The following is a 14,321-nucleotide window of genomic DNA, read 5'->3' as shown; positions in this document are numbered from 1 at the left end:
GAGTGACTTATATATGATAATGCGACGCCTGCCAGTTTCAAGCCACATCATGCCCTTAATGGAAATGTAAATACGTTACATTGAAATGTAGATATTGCAGCCCTCACTAACCGTGGTGTGTTACGTGTCCTACTTCTGCTCACAGTCACAGTTACACATATCAATCACAATAGTATCATTAATTAGTCGATTCCGTGTTGCTATATATTATCCGAAGAGATGTATAATACATGTAGAATAACTGGAAGAGAGAAATATTTCGTATTTTAAAATAAATATCAGAGTTTCAGAGATTCTTTGTCATAACTTTGAGTGACTGTGTAGTGACTAAAATCGACTAAGGTCCAACTGCAATAAATGAACTGTAAAAACACAATATTTACTGCTTTTATAGACCATATACTGATTACAAAACACGTCAAATGTATAATCTAAGTCTAGTTTACTTAAATGTTTTCGTTAAAACTTAATTCAATTGTGCTAAACACCGCCAGACACTGAGTGCTACGCGTTTATGAATGGTGAGTGTAATTGATGTAGATTACATTACTTGATTACATCAATCCTTATAACTTATTTGTAGGCGTCGTATAACTTATTAAATACGGATATGTGATGATATTACGAAGTCCTAGTCCGATAACCTTACCTCATGCTTCCAAAATAATATGACCATCGAGCAACATATAGTGCTCATAACGAAAAAATTAGTTTATGTACATTGTTAAGATATTGACATTTCTTCAGATTCACATCACCTCAAAACCCTGACCACCAATTTGTGATGTATTCTTACCAAACAAATATCTCTTCCAAGTGGCAGGTGAGATGTTTGAGTAATTTATTTCGTGAGTGACTCGCAGCACGGATGGGTTTGATAAATGGTGTGTTTTGTTCCAGAACGGAACAGCCAAGGACGGTGAAAGCAGAAGTGAAGTAGATAGAATACACTATCGAGCAAGGAGGCGCGGGAGCTTTCATCAGTATGTAATTTTTATTTCTGATATAATTTATGAAGCCCATTCTAACCTATTTATTTTATAATATAAAAACTATCAAAACTTTAGAGTTTAACAATTACGAAAATATATCGAAAAGAACTTTTAAGAAATATTAATTGTAATATAACAACAATATTATCTTAAATATAGCATCGGATAGAAGATATATATTTTAGTACAATTAAATATCACTATATTTCCTTATCACGATAACTCTATGATATTGTTGACTTACATACATCGTTTGTTAAGGATAAAATATTGTAACACAAACTGCAATATAGAACTATAATTGACATGAAATTAAAGTCCACAATTAACCGAGATGCACGTGGGTATAAATATACGTACAAACATTGTATTTCTTATTACTCATAAATAATATAAACCGGCGTTAATGAACAATACTCTTTGTTCTTTAAATATTTAGTCTAGAAAAAAACGATGTTTTGTTAGTTTTTTAAACTCATAATATGATTTTGTACTTTATATTTCGTGAAAAAGTGTTATTATGATTAAATACCTGGATTAAATACTAATATGTTAAATGCTTGAAAAGCTTATACAAATTTATGTAAGACTAAATATATGAAACCATAACAGTTATATTAAAACCGAATTTATCATCTGTCAACTATTTCTTTGTAAATAAAAACATTTCTAGAACGCTAAAGAATAGACAATTCATGAAAAAACTAATTTGATGTGAATAAGACAAGGATTCTTTACTTGTTTACTTTTTACATTTTAATTTTAAGAAATTTAGGGTACTTAGTTTTATATTATTTTTTTATACTAAGCTTGTGAACGTTTAAAATTGCCAAAGAATCAAAACTAGACATTTATACATAACATTAACATTATCTGGCAGACTGAGACACAAAGAAAATCGTGCAACGTATGAAAGCGTGCTTTTCAGTCGTGCTTCATTCTTTTTTTTCTAATTACTTCGTGAGGTATAGTCAATCCAATCGTAATGCTTATACCGAATGGAAAATACACATGGGGTTGGATACCACTGAGGTCGTAGTAATGAATATTTGAAATTTAAAGGTTACGTATATGTTTAATATTGGCACATAAATATAAAAGCACCACTTCTAGTTGGTAAAATAAAATAATGTATTGCCTCGTTGCTGCCAAATAGACTATCAATGAACTAAAATATGATAACATGGGATGGGCCTAAATATTTAAATGTTCTGTGTATTGTACCTTCAAAATTAATAACCATTGAAACTTTAATAATAACTTCCCTTTACGATGAACTTGTCTCACAAACGCGGGCGTCAGCATTCTTGGCTCTCAATGCAGCTGTAGTCGGAAAAGGGGAATATTATTAGACTGGAAGTCTACAACATTGGGCTTAAACTCAAGAAGTGAGCTCGAAGAGCAAGCCCCAACTCGCGAAAACAAAATCGCGACAGTGTGAGAGCCAATTTATCGAGACAACTTATAATCACGACAACGTGGTATCGTCAGAAGGACATCGCCACAAATATTATCCAAGTTGATCTGGCAAATAAATCATACCCAAGGTAAGTTACTTTACAAGTTAAAATTCTACTTTCCATTACATTCAAATAGGATGTCTGGCAGGAAAGGGCTAACTTATGATACAAAAATATAAAATTTTACTTACGGAAAAGGCGCGCGAGGTGTTCCTTCGCTAGCGAGGTTCGGCAGCTACAAAGTTCCCGAGAGAAATAATTAATACGCGTGCCAATTAGGTTATCAATCCGGCAAGAATTTTGTTCCAAGAACATCGGATGTACTTATACAAACCAGGAACAAGTAACTGGGTTACGAACATATGTACTATATGAAGTAGAACTAAATAAAGGTACATGCTTTATTCTAAGCACAACACGCTTGTATTAACAATTGATATTGTGAAATTAGGTTAGGTGTAGTGTGGTAGAGACATGTGAATTATGATTAATATGAGTTGATATTTTCTTTCAATGCCGCATGTATTATATTGGGAAGCCAATTTCAGTTCCATAAATAAAGGATGTTGCTGGTGCTATTTAATCCGTTCGTCCTCCCTCCAGTCCCCATGCGTTTTTATTGTTTTCATTTTCAATAATTATGATTTACAAATGTTTTACTAAAATAAGTGCTTTTGGTTCTCGTGTTAACTGTTTGAATATCGCGATCGATACTAATATATACCGTGTAGTTTAGTATTAGAAAATCGTTTATACACATGTATTTGTTTAAAAACTCAAATATTTCTTAGTAGCAACTTGACATACAATTCTAAAAGAATGGAAATTCGATACGCTATTGCACGTATATAAACTAGCAGTTACTCGCGGCTTCGAACGTGTATTGTATTTCCGTCGCCAATTTTGAAAATCTGTCAAAAAGTGTATATTTATGGCTATTGTAATTTACTATAGTTTTTGTATTTTTTGTTTAATTTTCATTTGCATGATTTCACGTTCATGAAAATTTATATACATGCACAAGACAGAGAAGCCTACTTCTAACAAAAGACAACAAAGATTCCTAGTATGAATATAGGTATATTCTATTTCCAAAGATCCCTCCGGGCTACGCCCCACTAGTCTGTAAGGAAGCGAAAATCTGATCTTGGTCTCTAAAGTTGTGAAATTTAATTGAAAGGGCATGTTAAATGTAATCAAATAACATTGTAAAAACGTTGTTTAGTAAATGCACAACTATATATAATGTTATTTAACTATTTATGTTTAATTAATTTAACCACTATTTTCAATTTGTTTAAATTTACAGTGGGAAAGCATAGAGTACGCTTGATAATAAAAACAGTAATTATTTTAATATTTTTTCAACCGCTGTTGAGCACAAAGTAAGAAAATATCCAGAGAAAATTAAAAGTTTTAATACAAATGCAAGTATTAATTTCAATCAAATTTTAGGCATTAGATATAACAGATAAAGTTACTATAAATTTAAGACTGTTGTAGAAACTTAGTTGTATTTTAACAGGAGTAGGCTGCTCAGATCAGTGTATATATTTTCAGGAAGGCAAAGTCAACTATGGATGAAAAAAATGCTAAGACCGGAGTAACTTACAATGGACATAAATAAACATACACTTTTCACATGTTTTCTTGATCATGGCATCAAGAAAAGCTCAACATTGGCGTCGGAAATACAATCCACCGGCAGTGATCATACATGTGCAAAGTCTGCAAAATTGTGTGCGAAGAGGCGGGTAACTGCTAGTATTTGGTAAAAAACTATCATCACTCACTGACCTACACATTTATGGCCGGGAATTGTTATTCTTAAATGATTTAATACAACTTTTAATTTAGTTCTCGTAGTGCGAGTATGTCAATTTTGGAGCACAGTCGGAAACTGATTTTGCGGAAGAACTCACATTTTGGACTTGCTCAGCCCTTCAAAATTTAGATGGACAAAATGTATATTTTTTTATTTCTACAATTACTTTTTTATTTTATTAGCCTAGATGAAAACCATTTGCTGCACGTTTGTGGAGACTGAAATAGCTGTGAGATCACAGACAAATCACGGACCGGCTGTCAATAACTTTTGTTCGGTTAGAAGACACGTGGAACTTAAGCATGGCTTCCGGACATAAGCTCTAAACTATTCTTCTTAGCTCTTAACGCAGATTTAATGTTCTATTATAAAATTAATTGGTGAGCTACAAATTGTAATTGTAAAAAAAATTATGGTTGCCTGTAAAGTCGGTTTTACGGGCGAAGATTTTACGTGACAACGTCTTTTTCTCGGTAGAATATTTATTGATATGAATATTATTAAATTGCACAATAGGAACAAGGAATTGAATGAAAATAAGAATTGCACAAATTTTAACTATAGAAATATATTTTGTTTACTAAAACTTTGTACATAATTTGAAATTAATTAAAATTTGTTATTGTAAATGGTAAAGTTGAATAAAACATTTACTAAAATTGGAATTTGAAATTCTTGCTAAATACAGTTAAATTCTAACTTCGCGCGTGGTGATTGGTCGGTTTAGTTCGTTTGTTTGGTAGCTCTGTTATGACAGGTTAGAGGTTATAATTTGTTATTTTAAATGTTTGACTAGCAATACGCGCTGTTTCTTCTCAATCGACTGAATTACGATTGATTGCAGAGTGATTTAAACTAATAATTTACTTAACACTATCAACATTTGTCAATAGTATGACATAACCTATAAACTCAGTTTCTCAACTTTTGTGTCAATCTAACAATTAATCAATAAATCATAGTTTACGATAATGAAATATCAGTGTACAATTATTTACCTTTATTGTTGTAGTTGTTGTAAATGACGAATCTAAGCACTCCACATTTTCACGAATAAACATAGTTATCTGCTTTAGCCCGTGCGGCGGACCCACAGTTATCTGCTTTATCCCGTGCGGGCATCGTAACGTTACCGGGCGTTACACTTTTTCATGAGTGACTCCGAGCCGCAACCTAATTTAAGACGTTGTCACGTCAAAACTAAAATTTATTAAGATTAATAGCTAAATTAACTTTCCATCCAATGAAATTAAATCTCACAACGATTTTTTTTAGATTCCATATAAATTATTACATATACATGTATATAATTTAATACTTTATAAATTGCGGTTATACAACTAGCTATTGTTTTTATTTTTATACACTTAGATGTTAAAAACACACGCGAAAATGTGTTTCAGCATTTCTCTCTGATTCGACTAAATAAATTAAAACCTCAATTAGTATTATTATTTGTATAATAATTATATTATATTAATAATAATAAATGAATTTATAGTCTATTATTTATAATATAATATACATTATTATATTTGATTAACTTGACATTAAAGAAAAATAAGAAAATATTATACACAATAATTGCATATTATAAAATAAATGCAAAGTAATATTTATATATACAATTTTAAATAGTTAAGAACTGAACAAATCCAAACATTTTCTTCTCACATCAATATGCGGGTAGGATCGCGCCACATTAGGTGAATGTTTCCCTGTAATTGGATCCTATTCCGATTTCCTTATAAATTGCCACTGAAAGTTTCTTTGTAACTTTTTATTACTTTTTCAAAACTTCTGCAACACTTGGACGTTTATGACTTACATTAGTGTTCCATCATATATACAGTATGTTTGAAATATGTGGCGTTTATATTTTATCCTATCTTTAGGTCATTAGTGAATTAACCACAACACATGTAGTAACTGATTTTGCTTTATTAAGAAGGATGTATACGTTAACACATAAATCCCTCTAAAAATGTGTTTAATTGACAATATTTAAATCATTTCCGGTGCAAATATATTTTCTGGGTCTCATAATTTCCGCTAATAATGACTAAAATGATACAGACATTTGAACTTTAGTCAAAATTTAAGTATGGTAGGAGTCAGATAACTACTATGTATAAATAATTTTAAAACATTATTGAGGGCAGTAATGTCTTCCATTTATAATGCTCATATTCTATTTCTTTACTTTTACCTCTTTTCTTTTGCGTATGTTGCTGGCTGTAAAACGAAATCATTAATCAAAACACCAAGTCTAGTTAGTTCCTTCATGAAAATACAACCGTACTTGCTACTGTGACCCTTTTGGTAAATTACTGTTTTACCGGTAGAAATAAATTATAAGCTAAAAAATATTGTGAAGACTTTATTACTTTCAAAACAAAATCTGCTACGTGACAACATCTCGACGCCTTCAGGTGGCATAACTTTATGCGGTGGTAGAACTCAGGAATTGCCGCCTCAAGTAATGTCTGTTTATTGGTATAGTTTAGTCACAGTCACGTTTCACATTCTTTTCAAACCTACGCTTGAAAATTAACCTTCATGTCCTTTATGAAACTTGTTACATGTACAGAGAGTGATATTTTAAACTTATTTATATTTGATAAAATAATTCCATAATAATAATATATCTGAGCAATATTGTTTTATTATAAAGATATATCTATTTCACTTAGTTGACGATTATGGTCAATATTCCTATTTCCTTTTTGTATATAAGTTCTTAATACAATAATATATGTATATATTAATATGTGTAATATATTAATAATATCAATTAATAATCAGTATATTTAAAAACTAACGATAACTTGTGGCTTAGGAGTTAATTAATTTCCTATTCGACATCAAGTACGTCATGCTCATATTCTTTTTAAATGTCATAATGGTCACTCCTGAAAATAAGAAACAGTCAATGAAAGATACTCCATGTCCTCATCCACTCCAGAATAATTAGACTTTAAGTTTAAAGATAAATGTTTTTGTGTTGTGGAGCAGGAAAGTTGAAACAGTTTTTTTACCAATTAAATAGGATAACTTTCTCTGTAAAATGCCATAACAATTAAATTAATAACTCCAACTATCACAGGCCTATTTTTAGGCTATACTGGGTACTAAGTACTTAGTGAAAGCACTTTTTATGTAACATTATTGAGACTATGATAATTTTGAGTCGGGGATAGACATGTTTAAGGTACTTATTATAACAGTGTAACTTTTTTTAAGATTCATGTGTTATTGATCAGGCTCTTATTGGAGGTTTAGCGAGTGAAGAAGTATTTCTAGTTCGAGAGTCACCACCACAGTAGAATTAATATGTAAGTACTAAAATAAACTCGAGTAAAACTGTTATTTTTAATACGAGTTGTTGGTGTTCATGTTACAGTAGAGTGTAGTACTATGTTACATTGCTACGTTACATAAGTATACTTACTTTGGTGGTTTAGTAATGTTCTTAGAAAAAAATAAAATAACAACATAAAAATATGTAATTAACATCAAATGATATAATATACTATTGATTCATTATTAATCAAACTCAGGAACACCATGGAACACAGAATGAGGCTATAAAACATGCACTATGATAAAAAAATCTTATAATGATGTACTAAAAGTATTATTTGAATAAGATACTCATTCACACACAGTATTAGTTCAATTATAAATCAAGAAACCTTTTTAAAGTATATTGACATTAAAATCGTTAGGGAATAGAATTTAAAAAAATAATAAAATACAAAAGAATTATGAAGGAATAAGGAAAAGAATTGAATAAATAATAAAACCTTCAAATATTCCATAAGACAACTATGAAATTTAAATTTAAAATGAAATGCGGGACAAAAGTGAGTAACGTGTAAGTATCCCAACTTTAACAAATATCTGACCTTACTCGCTCTCACGAGGTAATACTCAGAATCCACTTCATCTTCGCTTTCTGCCTCACTGCTACTTGAGTCGGAATTTTCTGCTACGTTGATATTTATTTTGTCAACAATATCTGCGCGATCACATTTATTTTATCTGCTCTTACTCGCTCTTACGAGGTAATACTCAGAATCCACTTCATCTTCGCTTTCTGCCTCACTGCTACTTGAGTCGGAATTTTCTGCTACGTTTATATTTGTTTTGTCAACAATATCTGCGAGGTCACATTTATTGTCAATGTCAGCTTCCTGCAGGGCTTCCTCTTCTCTCCTGCAGTGTTAGTCTCTGCGTGGATAGTCTTCTCTAGACACTGCTCAGATCAACATGAATACATTATTAACGAAAGTCGCTTATTTTGAATTTATTTTAATATTGGGGCAAACTCTTCCTTTGCCTTAGCCCATAGCCCCTGTGTGATGGTACTGGCAAGAAAAAGCATATAACATAATAGCTTTATGTCTTATTTACTTAATAATTGAAAAATATTAAAAAGCTTAACATATAAATTTTCTGATTTATACTGCGTCTAAACACTGTTTACGTAATGAAATACTTGAAATTTTTCAAGAAAATATGTATAAAGTAGTATAGTTTTAATAGCTTAATTTTATTATTCTTATTGTACCTTCTAAACTGTAAATACTGTTTACAAAATCGTCATGTTAACTCTTTCCGGAAGGTGTAAAAATTATAGATTTTGATGCACATTTTAAACCCACATTACGAGTTTTGAGAGGGGTAACATTTCCACGTTTATTCATAACAGGGGATTTTTTTACGTAAATAACAGTTTTAAAATAAATGAGCCTTTTGACACTAATACATAAATTGCCTTGTTAAGAAACATGAATTGAGACTGTGATACTTAATGTGTGCAGTATCCAACATGAAATCCACGCTGACGTGTACTTTGCTATTTAATGCCCCTTCAAAATTTAATGTAGTGAAATAATTTATTACAAATTAATAATTAGGAAATTTATATACCTAAAAAATCTTTTTTTATACGACTAAAATTATATTTTCCAATTATGTCCAAAGTTATTTAACGTAAGGACAGATCTAAATATTTTGAGTATAACGGTTCCTGTTGCCTGCTTCAAAGTTACAGCCAGTCTCTTCTCTCAGTTACACTCTTCAGTGTTAAAACACATGCCAGTATTAAAGAAGAATCATCTCAAATTAATAGAACAAATTTGATTCGAATGGACTAATATGTTGATCAATTTGGAAGTCTTCCTGATTACCTATTAAATACTCCTAATTAGACAATATGCAATATAGCCTCAATTTTCTCCAGAAATTAAAAATTATGTGGAGAAAGTTTTTAATTGAAGTATAAAATATTTATTTAGTAGAATGGTAACCTTATAACATATTCCAACTTTTGAACACAGAAACAAGAAAAATAATGAACACCTAAAAATAAACAGATTTATAGAAATAGATTTTTGATCTACTGAAGTGCGTCACAACAACACGATAACTCATTCTGTTGTCCAATTCCAGTTGGCTCAATAAACGATTAGCCATAAACAGTTACTAAGCGTGAGAATTTAACAGTGATAAACTAGACATAGATAAAGAGGTGAGCAGAAAATCTATAAATAGTCTTATCGCGTATTGGTGATAACCACACACAGTTTCCAGCTCCGTCACAAGGAATCAGAGTACACGATCCAGCAGATATCAGATAACCTCGGCAGCTTCATGTGTCCAGACCGTCAATGTTAGAGCAGTACTGCCAAAGAGCCAGTAACACCTTGAATAACTCTTACCACAAAATTCCTTTAAACAAATATAAAGTGGATCCTTGAACTTATTGTATAAAGAAAAGGTTTAAAATAAAGGTTAAATTAATATATTAGTATTTAAAGTATGATTGATGAAAAGTTGTATTATTATGATACTAATAGTTATTAATTTAATATTTAACAAGTTCCAGAATGAATATAGTAAATTTAAACCAAGGAATTTAATTAGTTTATTCATTCAAATATATTTAGTAGATTGAACATAATACTATAGAACCCAAGTATTAATGTGAATTTATGTTGTCAGTAATGCTATCATTCGTAAAGTGAACCGTAATTGTTATAACATTACTTTAATTTAGAAAGAGTTTAAAATTATTAATAATAAACAGTTTATGGGTTGTACAAAATATTATTTAATATATGTAAATTTTAGTTTTATTTATCTTTGTTTTAACATAAATGCATAAAAATGATCTTTAAACATATTATTCACTTTTTTTCGCACTTTATAAATATGCTATGGTTTCAGTTTCAATACATTTTTAAATAATCAATTACTAAGAATAACTGGGCTGCGGATATGTTTTACAAAAATACATATGTAACACAACATCTCGAGGATTAAAACGTATTCTTTTCTTAGGAATAAAAACTTCTAATATTTATACTACGGCTTAGATTTTTGACACCAAAAGGAAAAGGGTACACTTCAATCCTTGACATATGGTTTTATATAGCTTTGTAACACACAACGATATTAAACGGCTATAAACCTTTTATAATTTCCAATAATCTATCATCATTAACAAACTTTAAAAAATCTGATTATAAATAAGATCATATTTTGATATTCACCATCTTAGAGTCCATTAGCTTCATCAAGAAACTATTACTTGGATACTGCTACCAGTATCAGCCACCTTACTGCTACCCCTTATACTGCTACCTTAAAATAATCGTCAGTAGGATATAGCGTTGTTTGTTCTAAAAAAATAAGATTACTTAATAAGGCTAATTTAATAAATTTTCTGCAAACACATCATTACAACTTAACAATTATATGTGTTTATTTACTTATGTTTATTTCCATTTAATTGTGAGGCATGAGTATTGTTATCGTTATACATGGTAAAATTTTAGTTAATTTTGAAACTCGAACTATCATTGAAAGAATTTGGTACCAAAATTCCCATCACTAATTATGTTACTACTGAAGGAATCAAGTCTTGTCTAAATTTCACAATTCAGGATTGATGTCTGGAATTGGATGAGGGGATGTAAATCGGACTGTCAATCAAGCTATTACAACTCCTTAGTAAGTAGGTCAGGCTGTTTGGAATTGATGCTAGCAAGTTAATTAGTCGTCTGAAAAATTAGTGCCAATAGTCTAAATCACCAGATACGGTAATTGTTCATGGGAAAATTTTGCCTTCTATTAAATTGGCTAAATAATTAGTTTTAAATAAGAATAAAGTTAATTAAATAACATTTAGGATTAATTTCAAGAAACTTTAATAGGTTAAGAGTAAAGATCAATATTTAGTGGACAACTGCTGAATCTTCTAGCGGAAACCGGGAGTATGTTTGCAGTGAACATGTCGTAAATACATCCACCTTCTTTTGTAATACGCGACAAGAGTAGAATAGTGCTGTTTGTACCGTTGATCTTGTACAGTCATGATTGTGAAGAATGACCTCTTGCAGAAGTACATGACAATGCACTACAATTTATCAGCTTAATGCGCAACACTGACTTTTTCAGCCATTCTCATACAAGTCTCAAGTTTCTGCACAGAGAAGTGTCCTCTAAGAGCTGTTCTCGGTGTAAACAAGTAATGATAGCCTAAACTGCAAATAACTCTCACAAAACGGTTTTATTCTGAAAAGTCTTACAGTTCTCATAACTTCTGCACGTTTAAATGTAATACAAATCCCTCAGACAAAAAATATATATCCCTACTTAAATTTGTAAGACGTATGGTTCATAAAACAATATTATATGTCTACTTATCCAGAAACTTAATTATATTGAAAACGGTCTTGTTATGAAAATATCTACTGTTACATATTTATATCTCTCCAAACTTATACATTTTCAAGTAAATTAGAATGCCACAAATCAGGAATCTTAATTTGCTTAAATGTGTAAGAGTTAGTAGAATTTTGGTTCATTAAATAACGTGCTATGTTTACTCATTTAGAAACCTAATTATATTGAATATGCACTACCTTGCCAAACTTTCAATGCAAATCTACAAGAATTATTACGGTGAAATATAAAGCTGGATTCTGTGGTATTCCAGTCAAAGTGACTCGTTATGTCCTCACAAATTGGTGTCAGCACCGGGAATTGAATTTGACAGACAATTACCTCCAGTGGGGAGGGAAGTCTCCTCCTCCTTCCCCCCATCACCCCCAACATACTCTTGCAGTCTTCGTTGTGAGACATGCTGGTAACTCTGCTCCAAACATAATCTTAGTATATTAAAAATATAAAACATAAGTGAATATAATATTTAATTACCAAATATAAGACATATTTAAAACTAATGCTTACTTATTTGGGGTCGATAACATGTCCAGTCTCAAGGCCGACGACAAAGACGTTAAAAACGGACTCTTTGCAGCGTTTTGACATCAGAGACACCTAGACTACAAAATCAATGTTCTCATTGTCTCATCAGGTGAACAATTGAGTGGATTGTTTAGAAACTATGTTAAAGCACTGATGAACAAGTTATCTACACATAAGTTAACTATGTTGGAAATGGTCAATTCAATGCACTGAGGCGAAGGTAAAATGGAGTTACATTCGACATCTGCATTAAATCACCATAGCTGTATTATGACTAAAGCTTAGTTGCAGCTAAGCATTAAATAAACCTGATGTGCTTTGTTAAAATAAAGCAGTATAATGCACTGGTGTATCACAGTACATCTGAAGCTTATTTAATAGATTGTAAGTACATATTGAACATCAAAGGTTTGCTTTAGAGTTCAAGGTTTCTGAAACTTTACTGTTGGGAGTGCACATAACATAAAGTAGCTATGTTAGGATGGGTTCGTATAATTTGAATGTTCAATTTAGCTTCAGTTCACCTTCTTTTTATTGCAGCGTTTGGTATGTGAAATCTGGAGTCATTTGTGTCTGAAGATACCCGAAGAAAGTCGGCTACGAAGAAGCCTTTAAATTGTTTCGACATCATAGGCATTTATAAATAGGTGATGTGGCAGTCTCATCAGGTACACAATTTGAGTACACTACATTGTGATAGACACGATCTCTAAGCACAGTGGAGCAACCGAGTCTTCTACACATACCGTAGCTTTGTTAGGAAGGATTGATTGAATTTGAATGCTGAATTTAGCTACAGTTCACCAGTGTTGAGAATTGGTTGGAAAACTGATTCAAACCATTTCAAGGATTATTGCTAACGATAATTGCATCTTATAAGTGTGTTATTGATTTTGAACGACGAAATTTCCTCTTATACAGTTTGAATTGTAGGAAAATATTTTAATTGATTTAAAATTGGATCTTGTAATCTAACTAATTGTTCGGCATTCAAGAGCTGAACCATTAATACTTTCTGAGATGACGTCATTTTAATAACGTCTGCTCGGAGTTTAACTTTAGCCTTTAATGGAGAGAAAGCTAATAGTTCGTCCAGAGTGGCTCATTATGAGATTATAAAATATTTACCACAGGAAAGCAGTCTAAAACATTCAGGTTGATATTTTAACTATCGTAGGAAAAATAATTCACTCATGTTTATACAATAAGTCCATTCCATATCTGTATGCATGTTTTACGTAAATTACTGTATATAACACAATTTTTTAAATAGTTTTATCATTAAATCTTACGTATTTTACAATTCCCTGGTCAAAATGTATGTATCAGAAACATGGTTATTAGTGTGATTCACTAAGTGATACTCCTGAAAAGAATCTTTGTTTTCATAGCAGGTTTACAGAGCTACGTAAGTCCAACATGTAGTCATGAAGGAGTTAAGGTCATCGAGCGTTAAGGAGGCCAAATGGTTAAGAAGAACAAGAGAATTTAGTTATTGCACTAGGTACAATATTCAAATTGTGTCCTAACATTTAAATTTAACGTATATTAAGATGGATATTGTTATCTGAGCTATTAGTTTTATGGTGAATTGGGTTTTCGAGTTATACAAGATGGGTTAGCTCGGAAACTAGGAGTCTGTTTAAAAGAACCCCAACGGCATTAACCACACTTTATTTTCTACAACAGGTGGAAATAAGGAATCACATAATTCGTGACAGGCTTTAGCCAACTGATTCTTGGGTGATTTTCTTTTATTCCTTT

Source organism: Homalodisca vitripennis, chromosome 1 (assembly GCF_021130785.1).
Source record: "Homalodisca vitripennis isolate AUS2020 chromosome 1, UT_GWSS_2.1, whole genome shotgun sequence".
NCBI lineage: Eukaryota > Metazoa > Arthropoda > Insecta > Hemiptera > Cicadellidae > Homalodisca > Homalodisca vitripennis.
Note: the sequence above shows the minus strand (reverse complement) of the source record.